This window comes from Nymphalis io, chromosome 21 (assembly GCF_905147045.1).
Source record: "Nymphalis io chromosome 21, ilAglIoxx1.1, whole genome shotgun sequence".
NCBI classification, from domain to species: domain Eukaryota; kingdom Metazoa; phylum Arthropoda; class Insecta; order Lepidoptera; family Nymphalidae; genus Nymphalis; species Nymphalis io.
In genome coordinates, this window is record NC_065908.1 from 2,355,012 (window position 1) to 2,375,351 (window position 20,340).

Genomic DNA, 20,340 nt, shown 5'->3' on the forward strand with positions numbered 1-20,340 from the left:
GCTACTTATAAACACTGTTTGATGGTTGATTAGTTAAGCAATTTGTCTCTTTCTTTCGAATGTCAAATCAATAATGAGAGAAAGAGCGAAATGAATGTTTAACTAAACAATCGTTAAGCAACACCTGATTGTAAGTGAAGCGCACTGTCCACTTTCACTATCAGAAATATTAACCATCCCTTGCTTCATGCGCCACCAACCTTAGGGGCTTATGCTTGTACTTACTTACTCACTCACTCTTGAAACAGGAACACGACAATACTGAGTATTACTGTTTGGCCGTAGATTGTGTGGTATGTGGGTGGTATCAGATGGGTTTGCACAATTTCTTACCACTATGTTAAAATGCATTTTAAATATCGACTATAAATCAATACATATTCCGAACGAAGTTTGTAATTTCAAGACTACTAGTGGTATTAGTCAAAGAATCTAGTATTTAATATATTATGTTATTTAATAAAGGAAAATGAGGGCTTTTTTTCACAATTCTTTAAAATGGTGCCGTTTTGAACTGGTTGTAGGTTTGCTTTTACTTAAGTAAAGCTTGTAAACGCATGAACGAAGAGCCTATTTACATAAAGTAAATTTAAACCCGCAACCTTTGGTAAAAATCCACGAATCATTGAATAAACATGGAAATTATCATTTATATACCAACTTCTTAATACCACAGTAAATTATAGACATATCATAGTGCGGATGAAAAATCATACAAAATTCTTCAGCTAGGAAAAACAAAACGTTCAACTCATTAGGCGTAACACGAAAACAAACATAAACAATCTGCGCACAGTATGTCTTTATATAACAATCCACGGACGGTTTAAGGAGGAAATAGCTTCATTATCAACACTTAGTTCGTCTCGCACGCATTCCACGAGATATTAAGGTAGGTGCACATTATATTGAGAAAATTACACGTGTCGATTTTTTATAGATCCTTGTCTATAAAAAAATGGGACACAGAGTAGAAAAATAGGCCATCCGATAGTAAATGGGTATACTCGTAGCACGGGGGAATTTGACATGCCGTAATTTACAATGCGCTGCTCATCTTGGTTATGATTGCTGTTCCTGGAATAAGGCACCTTCCTGTAGGGAGGTATGTTTTTTACGAATTGATTATTTAATTTAAACTTGCGCTCGCAATATATTTTACTTTATGATGCTTATTATACTGAAAAAAATAAAAATAGTAAGAGAAATGCCCGTTTTAGGGAGTCACTACTATTCCAATTTACCTCCAATTAAGTGTTCAGCTTGTGTTAGGATTGGGGACGAAAATGGCCCAAGGCGCCAGGATTGAACCTGCGACTTTTACATCGCTGGACGGCCGTAAATCATTGCGTCAATAGGACGCTTATTATATTGTAATTTTTCACGATTAACTAAATGTAAAATCGGATCGCAGTGTAGACTCCACATGAAATTCAAATATTTAAATTAATTGAGAATAAAAAAAAGCCAATGAATACCAATTCCACACATTTGTATTATCTACTTTTTTTTAATTTTTATTAGTTAACATTTGTAAAAGCAATTTGATAGTAGTATCAAATTGCTTTGCTTTGCAGTCGAAATCACCTACTAAGGAATCCAGATTTTCTTTTTTGTAGCTAGACCAACACATATTATGAAAATAAGCAATTTTGTTCCATGTATATAGCATTTGTTTATCAATCCCATTATAACATCAGCCATCGTCTCAATAAAACCATTATGTATATTGTGTGAATATGTAAATAGTGAATTACAAACAGACGATCCGACGATTATACATATTAGTAAATTTCTAAAAGAGCAGTAATGCTAGATATGCTAAGTCAAGAGGAGATTAGGCCTCTTGACGAGAAGGTTTGCTTGCATGAGGCTGTTTGCGACACAGCAAACAGGTTTCCTCACGATATTCTCCTTTGCCGAAGAAAGAAAAAAATCATATTTTACAGGTGGTAGAGTTTTGTGCAAGCTCGTCTGTGTAGGTACCACCCACTCATCAGATATTCTACCGCAAAACAGCAGCACTTGGTATTGTTGTGTTCCGGTTTGAAGGGTGAGTGAGCCAGTGTAATTACAGGCACAAGGAACTTAACATCTTAGTTCCCAAAGTTGGTGGCTAATTGGTGATGTAAGTTATCATTTCTTACAATGCCAATGTCTATGGGCGTTGGTGACCACTTACCGTATGCTCGTCCGCCTTCCTATTCTATATAAAAAAAAATATACAAACACATGACCAACATGAACAACCTCAGTGGTGCTTGGCCGTAATCTTCGTTTAAGATTCATGTATTAGAACCATTAGACCATTTCGAGTCCTTAAAAGATGACCCAAATTTAAATTATCAAAGTATACTTCAAAACAATGAAGACATAAACGAAGCTATAAGGCTACGTTACTACGAAATGCGATTAAAATATCCGATGAACGCTAACACACGTCGTAATGGCGCACGCGCACGTAACGAGCAATTTGCGGTGACCGTTGCGAGTGCAATGACTATTATCATTTTAGGGTTCCTTTGTTGACTTGACATTAAAAAGAGCGTTAATTTTCTGCTTCCTCTTACATAAGACACGGATTGCATTGTGTTTCGTTTCACGAATGATAGTGTAAAAACATTATTATTATCATTTATTAACTTCACCTGTTGCTATGTATAAATAAGAAACCAGATTCGTCCAACCCATCGAGCTAAAATTACTGGTGGTAGAGCTTTGTGCAAGCTCGTCTGGGTAGGGTAGGGCCCACCCACTCATCAGATATTCTACCGCAAAACAGCAGTACTTGGTATTGTATTGTTGTGTTCCGACTTGAAGGGTGAGTGAGCCAGTGTAATTACAGGCACAAGGGACATATAATCTTAGTTCCCAAGGTTGGTGGTGTATTGGGGATGTAAGCGATGGTTAACATTTCTTACAATGCCAATGTCTATGGGCGTTGGTGATCACTTACTATCAGGTGGCCCATATGCTCGGCCGCCTTTCTGTTCTATATAAAAAAAATGTATTAGCTTGTGACAATATAACTCAGTACACCAAAAAATATTCGCTTTAGTACATCAATTATACTGGTTAATCGTCCTAGCTTCGCATGGGTATATAAGGAAAACGTATTTTGGATAGGATTTGAGTAAAATCCGTTTTTAGTGAGCGTTTACATCGGGGAAAGAGTAACTTTGACAAATTTCAAAGTCAATCGGGCGCATAGTTTAGTAGACCTCGTAATAAGTTGTATTCCGCTTATATATAGAGATAATATAATAACTTGTTTTTAAATAGACGTAATTTATTTTACACTTAGAAATGTTTTATGAGGAGGACATTAGTATTATTACGTCGCAGATAAAAGCTAGTAATCATTAAATTAAGCAGAACCCAACGCGTAATATTATGCTTAACCATAATTTGTTCAATTATGTCTTCTCTTCCTTGCAGAAACATGGTAAGTGATTATTTATTACAACCTTATGTACTAATAGATAACACTTATACCGTTTTACATAATACGGGATGATAGTTACGTAATGGTAAAGCTTCCGGGTTAGATGTTTCCTTTAAAGTTATGGTCAATAAAAATTTTATTTATTTTTATGACCAGAAGCATTAATTGATAACTTTAGTTTCAACCGATTTAAATTTAGACCATTAACGTAACAAGAGTGATTTACATCTTTTAGTTTTTCGACATTTTATACCAAAAAATTTGAAAACAAATGAACCGAACGGACAAAGTTTCCCCAGTAACAGTACAGTAACAGCCTGTGAATGTCCCGCTCCTGGGCTAAGTCCTCCCCTCCCTTTTTGAGGAGAAGGTTTTTGGAGTTTATACCACCACGCTGCTTCAATGCGAGTTCATGGCATGGCATATGGCAGAATTTTAGTAAAATTAAACACATGCAGGTTTTCTCGCGATGTTTTCCTTCACAGTCAAGCACGAGATGAATTATAATCACAAATTAAGCACATGAAAATTCAGTCCTGCTTATCCGGGTTTGAACTCTTCCTCGATATTTACAATTTATATAATTATCGTAAATATTTTTATTTACTCTATTAAATAACTCTATTAAATAAAATTAACTCTATTAAATAAAATAAATTATATTTATTATGTTTTGCGGCAAGTGTAATCTCGATTATGTTATTATTTTTTACGCATAACAACATACCGCTCGGTATACGGCACTTGATGGAACTAATTACATGAATGCGACGGAAATTTAAAACATCAAATGAACTAGGGACTAGGAAGATGACGATAATGTCTCTTATAACATGATGAAAGTGAAATATCTATTTATTTATATTGTAAATTTATTATAAGGAATTGTACAACCACTTCTAACTAACAACTTTCCTACTGTATAATATAAAACTGATTACGCTCTTTTTGTTATCATTAATTTGACACAGTTGTTTATTTAATCACTCGTTAAGCCACGTTTATAATTATGGTCGTAAGATGTTATATTATGACCTTTGTCCCTCAATTATATTAAAGCCTGTAAATCTCCCACTGCTAAGCTGCCCTTCTCCCTTTTGAGGAGAAGGTTTACACATGATTTTTTTAGAGACAAATTATAAACACAAATTAAATACATGAAAATTCAATGCTGCTTTCCCTGGTTCGAACTCGAGAATCAACGATTAAAATTCTCGCTTTCTTTTTTTATTTATTATCATAGCTCATACAATATTATAGTAACCGTCGTGCTTTAACTACATCTAAATACGTCACCCGTAACCATACTCTCACTCGATCAAGCCAAGTCACGGACGGCATCGCGTGACGGTAGTGAGTGCATCCACCAGCCGTGATAAAGAAAATCGGCAACTATTTTGTTCTAATAACGTTTAAAATTTAAAATCGTTTAAATTTCATTCACTTATCACACGCATATTCTACCACCAAACAGCAAGCTGCTTCCCTGTTTCCTGCTTCCCCCTTCCTTCTTAAGTCCACGCGAGCTGGTTCTGGATGTCACCGCCTAACTGTGACATCAATTCCATCGCGCACAAAGAAATTTGGCAACTCCTTTCTTTGTCGCACTACCAAAAAATGGAATTCCTTACCAGCTCACGTGTTCCCCTCCTTTTACAACCCTTCAAACGAGGCGTGAAGAGGCATCTTGCGGGCCGGCAAGGCGGGGACGGCTAGTACAGAACATTCTTCCCGACTGTACTGGCCGTCGTCGCGTTTGAACTCTACTACCACTTACCATCAGGTGGAGTAGAGTCATTTGCCATCCCGGGGCATATAAAAAAAAAAAAAAGCAAAAATAGGTAGTATTGTTGTGTTTCGGTTTGAAGTGAGCCAGTGTAAATCAAAATCAAAATGATTTATTCAATATTGAAGCATTACACTTGCTTATTGATAGTCAGTCCAGAAACTACCACCGGTCCGGAAAAGGAACACTCAGCCCTGAGAAGAACCGGTGAAAGAAACTGAGCGGTCTTTTTAACTACAGGCATAAGAGAAATGACATGGCTTATTTATCTACTCAAATCTAATAGTATCAAGTTGAAATTTGCGCTTCATTAAGTACTTGGTAGTTTAAACCGCCTTCATGGGACCTACGACGCTTTACCTTTTTGGCTTGTAATTACGCCAGCACACTCACCCTTGGGTGGTAAAGTTTCATTTTAAACCAATGATAGATTTTTGTCATCAATAAATAATGCTTTTATATTGAATAAAGATTGAAACTTCGATTGAAACCGGACCTTAGCATTATATTGATATATACTAATAATAATCACTGGGTTTTAGTTTTTTTCGATAACGAGGTGAGCCTACACTATTTGTTTGGAACACAACACTTATTACAGTCAGTAAAAGCTGGACTATTTTATATTATAATATTTCACAATGCGCACACAGACAGCGTAGACATTAGAGGGTTAGGTTAAGTGGGTTTCCGAGACACGGGATTATTTTTTATTTATTCTTTAGAATAGGTAGGCGGACGACCAAATGGGCCGCCTGATGATAAGTACTCACCAACGCCCAACATTTCTTACAATGCCAATGTCTATACATTGGCATTGTAATAAATGTTGGCATTGGCGATGTAAGCGAATATGAGTAAAATTTTCATATTACCAAAGAAGATTCCTAGTAACTTTTATTATCCCTATCCGGAGTATGAATCTGATGATAGATTCAACCGCAAGACGGATTTTTTTACTTATTATGACGAGACATTAAACAGATAAAAACATGTTTTAAATATCACTTACTGTATATAATATATAAATTTATGTATGTCGTGTATTATTCTCTAATATATGGATCTACTTATTACGTGTACACATATAACAATTATTAACATACAAATGTGTGTAACGAAACTTCAATACTTAATTGTTATTTTGATTGTAATTTATTGAAACATATATCTCTATTTGTTTAAACATTTTAAATATTATTATTATTATTTTATTTTCATTTTTTTATTCATTATGACATATTTTTTCTTTTTTCTAGAATTTAACAAAAAAAAAACCTCACTGTTTTAGTAATGCTTGCATGTTTTTTTTTTATTTTAGCCTATTGGGCGTGTCATAAAATTGTATTAACTTTTATTATTTAAGTAATTTTATCTTCTTTTACCTTTTACTGCACTGAATGTAGCGCTTCTGTTGGAAGCATATGTACAAGGCGTAGACTGAAAAGCAGCCTAGTTGAGACTACGACCTTTTCACCAAATTATAAAATATGATATTGTTAACTGTTTTTTTATGGTTTTGCACCTTAATTTTTTTTGTCTTTGTTTCTTTTTGGTGAATAAAGTTATTTATTATTATTATTATATTACACACACACACACATGCTAGATCCTGTATCACATATTATTTTAACGATGTTTTGTTGATAAGAAATAGAAAAATTAAATAAATCTGAATTATTTGCTTACAATGGTTGCGGTTGCGGTATACATTATTGATTATATTAATTAATTATTTATTCATCGCCACTTAGATTGTCCACGGAAGTATGTCAATGCCAGACAATATAAATACAATATAACGTTTTATATTTATCGAGTAATTACAATATGCATGAGAAAACTGGTACAGTAAAGAATTTGCACATTATACTAATATTACAAATGCCAAAGTGTCGGATTGTCATCCCATCGGATTATGACAGTTAGGGAATAGAGAGTGTACCTGTGTTTGCGCACTCACTTGTGCACTATAATATGTCCTGCGCAGTTAGCAGTTATCTATCTTGAAATTAGCTGCCGTGGCCGAAATCGGTCTGGACGGCCTTATTTATTTTAGTATGAAGCAAGCTTGAAGCCCAAGGAGAAACATAGATACCTAACAACAGGGACAACAGTGATCACGGCATCTCACACTCTGATGGTGCGCAGCTTGGGCGACCAAGCGTCATTCCCTGGCGACCCTAATAAGCGAAGACTAAAAGTTGGTATTTTAGATTAAATCTGAATCCGATATCTCAGATAAAGTAGCAGTCAAGTAACGTCGAACGGTGGGTAAAAATCACCTCTCCTCTTATGCCGGATGTTTAAAAGTATTTCAAAAAATCACTGCAATCAAGTTATTTCATAACTAATTTTACACACCATTAATTTTACTTTACGAAAACAACCATCTGTTATGAATAAAACAATAATTTAAAACGCTACTTCGTAAACATAACTTATTATTTCGTATTTAGACATTTTGAAATTATCTGCTTTCTAACAAACAGGGCTTCAATAAAAGTAATAATAATTTTACCTACATTATATATTATTATTATGTTCTAAACATCCATCCCTAAAGTGATTACAGCCCCTCGGTAACCCCACACGGAATGTTTAAATCAATACAGGGTTCAAAGATCGATATTGTCTTTACTTCGCCCCTTCACATCTGGTACTCCCGCGCACCCCACTTCTATTACGGATTTGTGCATGCGCAGGGAAGTTCTGTTGTTTGTCATGCGTATTGAATTTAATATGACACGCGACAGGGTAGGTAAAATAAAATTTTCTGGTGTATAATTTGTAATATCATCGATTAATTTTAATGGTGATAATAACTCAATAAATTATAAAAAACAACTAAAAATTAAAAATAGTTACTGTACAAATCGTGACCACGTGGAATGGTGCATTTCCTCTTTGAATTGCAATTCAGATTCTCTGAGCGAAAAATGAACCAGCCCTCCTGTCACCAGCACAGGCAATAAGACGGGGTGTAATATTTTTGATGAAACTTTTTGTAATATTACTCCAAGGTCCAAGCGTTTCAATAATATATATTTCTATACATTAATTTAGGATCACAATCACAATTGTTATGGCCTGGTACCACGAACTCTTCCTAATTCCCTTGGAAGAGAATGCCTAGAATTTATACTACAAGCTACGTACATAGTGAAGTAACTATTACGGGTTGCTGGATATACGTATGTATGTCGCCTGAGATATGCAGATTTCCTAAGTGTTTATTTTTAAAACTGAAGAAAAGATGAATTATAAACACTAATACAACATATCTTAACTCTACTAGTTAATCTAACTAGTTAATCGTCCTGGCTTCGCACAGGTAGATAAGAAGAAAAATTTATTTTGAATAGGATTTGCGTAAAATCCGTTCTTAGTGAGCGTCTACGTCGGGGAAGGAGTAACTGTGACAAATTTTAAGTCAATCGGGAGGATAGTTTGGGACATCTCATGTTGAGTGGTATTTTGCTTACATATATACTATGTGTAGATAATCATGGCATCTATTACTTATTCGTCGGGTAATTTTATTTTTAATGCAACCTTATGTACTCGTACATCTCAAGCTTTACAAGGGTGTGGTGTTCCGTAGTGTTTACAATATCCTGCGCTATTTCTGTCTAGGGTGAGGGGTGAGGGTGTGAACCCCATGCGTTGCTTTACTTTGATATATCACCGACGATGTCTCATTTCCGCTGGATGTTATGTCTGTTGCGACAGGTCTCAATTTTACTTGAGAAATGTTTTCATAAATACAGAATAAATTTCGACTTTAGACTCATTTAGAGAGACAATTAAAACATTTACGTATATGCATATAAAAGATATGTCGCTACTAAAATGAAAAGAAAATATAATATTTTCAAATATTGTTTTGAAAATTGTATATACTTACATTAGTACTTATGTCTTAAACACAGCAACAATCTGAAACAAAAAAAAACAATATATAATACAATAACTGAAAAAAGGCTATATAATACTTTAAATTACCAAACTTATATATTATATATATATATATATATATATAATATATATATATAATATATAAAAAAAACGTCTCCATATTTATTAGTATATATATATATATATATATATATATATATATATATATACTAATAAATATTAGTATATATATATACTAATAAATATGGAGACGTTTTTTTTTGTAATACCTAACCGAGAAAACGACTACCTGATATAAGTTTTATGTATACTTCTGATATAAGTTTTATGTATACTGGATACATAAAACTTATATCAGAAGATGTAGCTCTTATCGGAGAATATTTTACTTCATAGTATTGTTACAACTGCGATTCGAAGTTTCCCCCGCTTTAAACTTAGAATATTGACGTGACATGCGAGAATTTCGTGTTCTTATTACTTTGTAAAAAAAAAAAATTTTTGGCCCGCGTATATTATTAATAAACAAACTGACTTTCGTATTCATATTAGTAAGGATATCGTGTCAATATCCGATCTCTTCTCCTCTTAATGATAAGGGAGACCTTTTGATGTTCTCTTTCGCGCTCGATAACGTATTGATATATAACCACTGAATGCCCTTTTACATAATTTTAAATAATGCCGTAAAAATAAAACATAATATTCAATTACCGAACATCATAATATCTTTGCGATGTGATACTACGCTTACATTCTGCTTATTATGAGGACAGTGAGCGATCGATCTCAGTCGAGATCGCCTTGTGGTTAAAACACGTAATCTTAGACGAAGATTGCGGGTACAAAGTCACGCACGTCAATAGGAAAGCTTCTGAAATTTCGAACCTACGTTTGTTCCAAACAATTTTTGACATACTAAAATTAAAATTACGAAAATTATTTTCGTTTCACGTTTCCAGTTAAGATCTTTGTTTAAACTTTATGACACATGACTAACGAACCGAATGATACAATTACTAAGTATAAAAAAAACTGTTCGGACGAATTTGATCGCGTTATCATAGCTATTGTTGTACGACGGAAGTGAACACAGCTTGAACATATTTGCTCTCCTTAGATGGATGTTTTTATCCTAAAATATAATCAGTTAGTGACCCTAGATACTGTGGAAGATTAAGACCTTTCTAGGTAGAATTTCCGGTCATTTTTTTATCTTAAAAGTAAATACTTATTTGTACGAGCTAAGAACATTTTCTTGTTTAAGATTTAAGATTTAATATGCTTTGCTAAATGGAATGAATGAACCTCAACTCTTTTGTTAATTAGAGTCCAGTAAAATATTTAAGCTGTTTTATTAATAACAAATATTTTAAGGAATCGTAATCAAATACCGAAAAAAAATTACCACCAAGAAGATTTAAAAAAATAATAAAACCTTACAAAATTAAATGAATTAATAACAAAAAATTCTTGTAATAGTGACTGTACTTAGTGAGCATCTTGTTCGCTCTAAACAATAAAAAAATAAATAAAGATTGTTAATCTATTTATAAAAGTAACCCCCTCTAACTAAAACTAGTCATAAGCATTTTTTATAAATGCGTTTTTTTTACCAAATATATACACATATTTAGATGATACGATGTGTTATTGCGAGTAAAAAAAATGTGTGCATGAGTACATTTCATCTTTCATCAGCTTTTATTTTTATATTCAGTAATTACTGTATATAAAAATAAAAGCTACTATAATTTCAATAAAAAATGCTTGAATTTCGAAATTTCGTATTATTTTTGATTTCATTAAAAACCCGATTTAATTTTTTAAAAAAATGTCGCAGATCGACGGATAAGTTGAAATTACTTGACCGCTATCACTGCCCAACAATTAGGGTCGTGAGAATATGTGACATCAAAGTTACGATTAACATCGTTGCTTACAAAGCGTGACATCTTTCAAGGACATTGCTGATGTGATTGTTATCTTTTTAATAACTACTATCGATGATTAACTGCCAATATTGAAAAAAGTCAATCATTGCTTCATTATTATTAAAAAGAAAAAAAAATAGAACGAAGAAAACAATTATTTGTTATTGTTTTTACATGTGTGAGTACGATTATTTTTTAAAGTATTTATCAGTGTGTGTATTGTATATTATAAGTAGTTTTTTTTTATAGAATAGGAAGGCAGACGAGCATATGGGCCACCTGATGGTAAGTGGTCACCAAACGCCCTTAGACATTGGCATTGTAAGAAATGTTAACCATCGCTTACATCACCAATGCGCCACCAAGCTTGGGAACTAAGATGTTATGTCCCTTGTGCCTGTAATTACACTGGCTCACTCACCCCTCAAACCGGAACACAACAATACCAAGTACTGCTGTTTTGCGGTAGAATATCTGATGAGTGAGTGGTACCTACCCAGACGAGCTTGCACAAAGCTCTACCACCAGTTACGTTTGTGTTTTTTGTTATATTCTAAGAGTTGTGTTTCATATTATTTTTTAACAATATCCTTTCTTTAACTTTTTTTTTGAAGCAGAAAATGACACGGGTAAATGGGTTCCTGACGGTTAGTAATGTGATGAAGATGAGAAGAAATAAGATGCTATGTCCCTTGTGACTGTAATTAAGTTGGCTCACTCACCTTTCAAAACCGAACACTGCATTTCTAAGTATTGATATTTTGGCGTTACTCTAACCGATCAGTGAGAGATACCGAACCCAGTATTGGATACGTTTCTTTGTTTCATTAATTGAAAAAAAAATACAAGCAGGTTAGTTAATGCTTTCAGCATGATATCCTCCTGTTATAGTTCGCTTACGGCAGCGTTTTTTATAGTATAGGTAAACGAACGAGCAAAAATGAAAACTGACAAGAAATATTAACCATTCATTATATCGCCATTGCGTCACTAACCTTAGGAACTAAGATATTTTGTTCCTTGTGAATTTAGTAACACTGGCTGGCTGGAGTCTGGGTGTAATTATCTATGTAAGTATGTATTTACAAAATAAAAGTAGTATATGTAGTATATCTGTTGTCTGGTTTCCATAGCAAAAGCTCTGCTTAGCTTGGGATCAGATGACCATGTGTAAATAATGTCCCAGGATATTATTAACATGTAAACAAACAAAAACCAACTACACATAATACTATAGAGTTCATGTGCGCAAACACAGATGCACTTTCTATTCTCTCATTCTAATAATTCAATGAAACGGCAAACCGCCAATACCGGACAGTTCACACTGTCAACTTCGACTTCTACTGCTACTGCGATTTTCTTGATAGAAAAACCCAATAACTGTTCAATAGCTTGACCCGGGTTGTAAGCCCAAGGCCTAACTAGTCAGCAATTAGACCAATGTCAGTACTCTCTGCTCAGTGAAAATTTTAACTGCTCTTCTTTGTCGTGTTTAATAATATAACGTATATTATTGGTGTACTTGTGATGAAAATATTGACACACTGCTATGTCAACATCGTAGCTAAATTTATTATTTATTGCTAAACCAAATCTTTTATAAATTGATATGCTTAATATATTTTTTAAAACAGAATGAAAAATATATTTTACTATTAAATTCTTTTAAAACTATTTTTAAATAGAAGTTAATTTTACTTTTTGAATATCTAAGACGAGCTAGAACTTAAACTATCGCTTTTCCGGAGTACTTTCGACTTCACCATCAAACAATCAAACAGAACCTAAAAATAACCCCCTAGCAGGTGTTTCTTCAGTAAACATTGCGCACGCGCATGCAATGCACCTGTCGGATATATACTAAGGAACTATTTCTTTTACTCACATCGTTACCAATTTAAATGTTTGAAACATTATAACTCCTAAGTTCTTTATATAAATATGAGCTTAACTTGACTTCGTATCTGATTAACATTTTTAAACAAGTTTAACTGTATTAAATATAATGTTTACGTATTTTGTAATGCTTTAATTTATATTTGATTTTAATATTGAATCGCCGACCATCAGTTACGTTTGTTTTATGTGTATATAACAAGCTTACTCATCAGGACGTCACACGTAGTTAATTATTTTACTCGATTTCATTTAGAAATAAATAATAATAAAAATAAAATATATATAATCGTTTTAAATTAAAAATATGGCCTGCAATCGTTAGGAATCATGGATCTTGACGTAGTCACGCATTTATTTTACCTAATAATCAATATCATGCTCAATCAAAAGATTGTTATTTAATATTTAAACGAAACTATAAAACGACTCACGTATAAGTATAATTTCTATAAGAATTGTATATAGTATAGTAAAATATTAATTTTCATAATAATTTAAGATGTTAGAAATTAAACGAATATCTAAATTATCTTTTTATATATCTATTGAAAAATAACTCACCAATATTGGTCCAAAAATATAGCTCTCACAAATCACAATAATATCTAACAAATTCTTGTAAATAACATAACGCGTATCAATTCAACTCATAGTAGCGACTGTCATCAAACGAATGACAGCGAGCGAACGAGACGAAAGATCGGATCGATAAATTGATTTGGGAGTGCGAAAAAGAGGGGAGATGCTGATCAATAGAGTAGGCAAGGCAACTGACAAATTGCATACAATAATAGAATAAATATTGTAGAATATTGGGGTTTGAAATTATATAAAACCTTTGTGAGTATTAAGTATATTGTCTATATAATATTCGTGTTTAATCTGTGGCTTAAGTATTCTACGCATGCGTTGCTTCTTGCACACGCGCATTGTTTCAATAGAAACTCATCTCATGCTTGTATTGTATACAATATATTTTATATCACTTAGGTAATGCATTTTTTATGACTTGAAAGTGGTATCTAACGCGATGGAATGGATTCAATATTTAGATTTCATAATTACATGAATTTAAGATTATGTAATGGATAACTTTTTATCCAGCTATTAACATGTAAGGTATCAATCTGAAATTCGCTAATGGATAACCATAATAGAGTAAAGATTAAAAAAAGTTTGGAATATATTCCACCACGCCGTTCCATTACGGGTTGACGGAGGCTTCAATTTTTATTTACTTTTCTGAAAATGGTAATAATCTTCTTACAAAACTCGAGATTAAAAAAATCAAAAATATTTCATATTACAAATCTTATTCGAAATACTATAATAGACATTTTTACAGCTGCAAATATTTCAAAAACTATATAAGCATCTTTTTCGAATATATTACGAAGGCAAACCTATTTACTTATTATATATTGAAAGGTTTTAGTTTATGAATGTATGTTCAAATTTATAAATGATTATGTTTTATATAAGTCAGTTAATTTAAAAAGAATTAAAAAAAAAATAATACTAATATATTTCATTATATATCTAAAACAGTGCACGTATTGATAAATCATTCTAAGTAAAACCGATCCGACTATCAACAATTAATTATTATTATTAAGCTATTGTTTTAATTTAATGTTTACTTAAGCGATCCTTTGAGGGACACTAAACTAATCACACCCAAAAAACGTATGAATGGCGTTTGAGAGTTTCATTTAAATTTAGGAGCTGTAGTTAAGTATTCAAGTGTTTGATTTGAGATACTAAAAGGCCGTGTGATGCTTTTATTTTAATAAAATTCAAAATACAAATATAATCAGTCGACCTAATTAATGTCTAAAATTAAGATGAATGTTTCCCGTCTGTGTGTGAACGACCGATTAAATTATTTATCATTACAAGCTGACAGTAGTCGTTATATGATATTGAAAACATAATAATTATTATATTAAACATCTTGAATATATTACATAAATACACAACACAATAAATAATAGTTAATTTGTGTATTTTAATGTATTTTTATATATTGATAAATTTAACGAAATGACAAAAGATTGAAGCATTGATGCTTGCTTATTTTTAGTCAAATTAAAATCTACTAGCGGTTCGTAAATTAAATACCTCAGAAGAATCATTGAAATTCAACGTCTTTTTTCTGACTAATTTTGTAATTGTTCACAATTTTCAGTATGCTAAGGATTAGCCAGAAAGAGATCGTTTCATGTTCCAGTGTGCAAAAATGCGTATTAACTACAAATTGTAAATTGTGTAGAAGTTTTTGCACGAGGTTACTTTACATTCTTAATTGTAGGTTATATTTTTTAGTTTGTTATCTCAGAACTACGCAATTTATAAACCGATTTTGATATTTTTTTTGTTTTAGATATAGATGGTATATATCAGGTTCCATATAAATTTAAACAAAAAATGTTTAGTTTGTTTACAGGAACTTAATAAGAACCATTGAGGTTGGTACCACCACCCTTACAGATACTCTATTGTCATGTAACAATACTTTGTATCACTGTATTCTGTTAACTGAGGAACATCAAATTTTATATCCCATGGTTTGTAATGTGACGTAAACCGTGACGTAACGTGACGTAAAGAATTGTAGTGATTTCTTACAAGGCCAGTGTATATGGGCCAAGGTTGACTGACTTACGATCAGTTGCCTACCTTGATATTTGTATATATATTTATTAAATAACGGTTAATTACAGGAGTTTTAGTTAGATTTAAGAAGCGATCGTTCTAGAAAAATGCTTATATATATATATTTAATATACGGAATTTTATTGTTTGTATCATCTTATTTTATTTGTGATTATCGAGTACCAACAATTGTAATGTGTGCGTGTCAATGTAAACTGAACTTAATTCAATGTAAATGATAACAATGAAAGGTCAAAGACCGACGCAATGTTGTTAAGTTCAAACGATGCCCTGAAATTAAATAGATATATTAATGCTTGGTGTAAAAGAAAATAACTTTGAAATAAGCTTATATAACTATTATAGTTTGAAGGAAAAACAAATTCAATCACACACTGTGTACTATTGGCTTCGATAGCCTTACAGGTGTTGAAACTCAAGCCAGATTTTAGGAATTAAGGGATCAAAACACGCACTAAGGGCCTTCTGTGAGCCCTGGATGACATCGATGACGTGGAAGACAACGTAAGTTGTATATTTCTGCTTGTATTTATCACTATAATGATTATCATTTTTCACTTTAATTTACATTAATGTTAAATAACATTAAAGCCTTAAATAAATACCAATAAAAATTAAAAATAGTTACTGTACAAATCGTGACCGCGTGGAATGGTGGCTAGAATGCTAGCAGCATTTCCCCTTTGAATCGCAACTCCGATTCTCTGGGCGAGAAAACGAACCAGCCTGTCACCAGTAGAGGCAATAAGAGGTTGTAATATTTTTGGTGAAACTTTTTGCACTATTACTCCAAGGATTTTATCCGTGCAGTGGCGGAGAAAGAATACATTTCACTGCCCCTCTCTTTCCCATGGGTGTCGTAAGAGGCGACTAAGGGATATCTGAGCGACCATCTGCTCATCTGGTGGTAGGATGCTAACATCCGCCTGGCTTGTTACCACCGTACGCATGGTGAAAAACTCGTGAAGTGAAATTCGTAAAGTAAAAATTCCAAGTCCTGTAGAAAGGCATACACGAGAGCGGATGCACAGCGCATTGTACAGATTGGTCATGACCTTGTTTCGCATCCTAGGGGCTCCCGTAGCTTCTGGCGTCTGACCAAGTCTGTGCAAAACAATTTCTGCCAACCTTCGCTGCCACCGCTCAGAAATCCGGACGGATCGCTAGCTCACAGTCCGCAAGAGCAAGCTGATCTCCTGGCTAAACTCTTTGCCGACAACTCCGTCATCGATGATTGTAGTGCACTGCCACTTACAATACCTGCATGTGGCCATACGATGCCTGACATCAAAATCAGGCAACGTGATGTGCGTGCGGAGCTGCAATCACTTGATGTACGGAAAGCTAGCGGTCCCGATGGATTACCAGCCATAGTGCTGAAGAAATGCGCAGCGGAGCTGTCTCCTGTGTTAACGCGCCTGTTCCAACTTTCTCTCTCTTCGGGAAGTGTGCCGGAGGCATGGAGAAGAGCTAATGTGCAAGCGGTTCCCAAAAAAGGGGATCGGTCTGACCCGGCAAATTATCGGCCAATAGCTATCACCTCAGTACTTTGTAAGGTGATGGAACGGATTTTAAACAACCAACTGATCCATTACCTAGAAGATCACTCTTTAATTAATGATCGTCAATACGGATTTCGACCAAAACGGTCCACAGGTGATCTTCTAGCGTACGTAACGCACCTCTGGGGTGAAGCTATCGACAAGCATGGAGAATCGTTGGCTGTCAGCCTCGATATCTCCAAGACTTTCGACAGGGTCTGGCACAGAAGTCTTCTCTCCAAGCTGCCGGCATATGGTCTGCCTGCTCAGCTATGCACCTGGATTGCCAGCTTCCTACACAAGCGTAGCCTTCGTGTTTTAGTTGATGGTTGCGCTTCACAATTCTATGTAGTGAATGCTGGGGTCCCCCAGGGATCTGTGCTATCTCCCACACTCTTTCTTTTGCATATCAATGATATGCTCTCTCTTGGGAACATACATTGCTATGCAGACGATAGTACAGTGCATGGTGGATACCACGGACGTGCAGTGGCTGGGCGAGAGGAAATTGAGGAGAGGCGGAAGAATCTTGTCATTGAACTCGATAGGACGTTAGAACTCATCGCCAAATGGGGCTCTGATAATCTTGTTGAGTTTAATGCCAAGAAAACACAGATATGCGCTCTCACGGCGAAAAAGTCAACATTTTCCCCTCTTCCCTCCCTCTGTGGTACTCCGCTGGTGATGCAAAGCAAAATCGCCATGCTGGGGATTGACGTTCGCTGCGACCTTAGTCCAAGGGATTACATCGAGGCTGTTATAAAAACAGCTTCACGGAAACTCGGAGTTCTGAACAAGGTGCGGCGCTTTTTCACGCCACAACAACTGTGCTTGCTGTACAAAACACAGGTACGGTCTTGCGTGGAATATTGCTCGCACCTTTGGGATGGCTCCGCTAAGTACCTACTTGAGGCCTTGGACCGGTTGCAGCGACGTGCCGTACGCATTATTGGCGACGTAAAGGTCACAAACACCCTTGAACCTTTACAATTGCGTCGTGAGATAGCAGCACTGAGCGCTTTCTATCGACTGTATCACGGCGAGCGCTCTGAGGAATTATTCTCTCTAATTCCTGCTTTCCCCTTCCTTCTTAAGTCCACGCGAGCTGGTTCTCGATGTCACCGCCTAACTGTGACATCAATTCCATCGCGAACAAAGAAATTTGGCAACTCCTTTCTTTGTCGCACTTCCAAAAAATGGAATTCCTTACCAGCTCACGTATTCCCCTCCTCTTACAACCCGGGTTCCTTCAAACGAAGCGTGAAGAGGCATCTTGCGGGCCGGCAAGGCGAAGGCGGCTAGTGCAGAACGTTTTTCCGTCTGTACTGGCCGTCGTCGCGTTTGGACTCTACTACCACTTACCATCAGGTGGAGTAGAGTCATTTGCCCTCCCGGCGAATATAAAAAAAAAAAAAAGAAAAAAAAAGGATATATATAGTCTCTAACATAGCATACAGCTAACACAAAATATTTTAGTAAGGTTGACGGTCTGTACATCTATAATAAAAGTGATGTCGTTTTAAAGTGAAAGTGACGTTAATTGCGGTCATGGTACAGAACTCATTACCGTAGTCCATTTCAAGTCACGGGAGAGCTGACGAAAGTGAAATGTGGAGTAATTGATTACATTGTTACGGTGAAACGGACACGTATAATAATTTTTAACAGATCGTTTCACATTTATTCTATATAATAGATATAATATATTAAAACTGTTTGCTTGGTGGAAGGACTAGACAAAACCACCCATCACATATTCTACCACCAAAGAACAATACTTAATATGGTTGCGTTCCGGTTTAAAGCATGACAGAGCCAGTGTAACTACAGGAAAAAGGAGCTCAGATGTTAAAAGACAAAAAATTTTAGTTCCCAAGATTGGGTGGCATATTGATGATTTAAGGAATGGTTAATATTTCTCACAGTGCTAATATCAATGATGGTGGGTGAGGTCTATATGCTAGCCCATTTGCAAATGCGCCTATTTTAAATAAAAACAACCTTGATAACGGTGAAGACATTTTTAAACAATATTAAAAGTAACACCTGTAAATATCCCACTGCTGGTCTAAGGTCTCCTCTACCTTCGAGGGGTAAATTTGTAGCTTATTCCCCCGAATGCTCCAATGTGGGCTGGATACATATGTAAAAGATTTTCATCTTAGACAAGTAGGTTCTCTTGCGATGTTTTAACCACTTAGCTTGGGAGGAATTATAGATACGTATGCTAAACTAGACATATTTTATTTGATAAAGCCGTAACTTATTACTTTGTTCTTATTCATTCCTATACATCCATATTAGTATACTGATCACCTATTCATCGAAACCTTTATATGACATTATGTATGTATTACTTGTTTATATAAAAAAGATCTCGTCGTTTCCGATATTCTGTCAAGCTAATTTCGAACATCATATTATATACAAATTTCGAATTCAATCCAGTTCGTATGTATGAATGACGACATTCATATCCTATTCGTTCTTATTTGAAATGCATGTATTTGCCTTTCATTTGCCACAACGATGTGGTCGTTGATTACGCCATGATTTTTCTCTATATTGAAAATCTCAAATCAATTAAAAAACATGCTTTGATTTTAATAAAATTTTATGTGATCACATTTTAAAATTAGCTGCTGTAAATTCATTTTAATAAATAGACACGTGCTAAGTATGTTATCGTAACAATAGTCAAGGTCGTAATGCCCTTGCCGATAAGACACGATGTAGAATCGCTCATGCATTTGTAATGATTAAATACTATTTGCAGCTTGCATTTGTGATAACGAATAATGATATTCGAAATTCAATGTTTAATATTTAGATGATTCTTTTTAAAAGTAAAAATTAAATGATAAAGGATGCTTCCTTCCAGACCTAATAATAACAACCAAAAAAAAAAAATTGTAAAAATTATGAAATTGTAAGCGTGGACTTTTTTCATTCTATTTTCAAAATGGTAATGGCTCTTCTATGTTCAGTTAAAAAGGATTGAATTTTCGAATTACCATTTTACCAGTAAATATTACATTATTAAATAAATTTCATTACTGAATCTTATTATTTTGTATAATAAACAAATTAATGTATACATAGTGTAGTGTTGTAAAAACAAAATAAAAACATTTATTA

At 34.2% G+C, this 20,340-nt stretch overlaps 1 protein-coding gene across 4 annotated transcripts in view; it reads right to left on the reverse strand.

Annotated features, from left to right (window-relative positions):
* LOC126776933 (uncharacterized) overlaps positions 1-20,340 on the reverse strand; it is a 42,063-nt gene that overhangs the window by 16,691 nt on the left and 5,032 nt on the right. Inside the window, exons 1-2 of one of the 4 annotated variants that reach the window (XM_050499802.1) lie at positions 13,547-13,650; positions 9,139-9,170 (exon numbers count right to left, since the gene is read on the reverse strand). The exons of 1 other annotated variant lie outside the window; for it this stretch is intronic. The gene's annotated coding sequence lies outside the window, so the exon portion shown is untranslated. Of the gene's footprint in view, positions 1-9,138; positions 9,171-13,546; positions 13,675-20,340 lie in introns of those variants that run through there. 2 more of the 4 variants (XM_050499801.1, XM_050499804.1) reach the window with 2 other exon arrangements.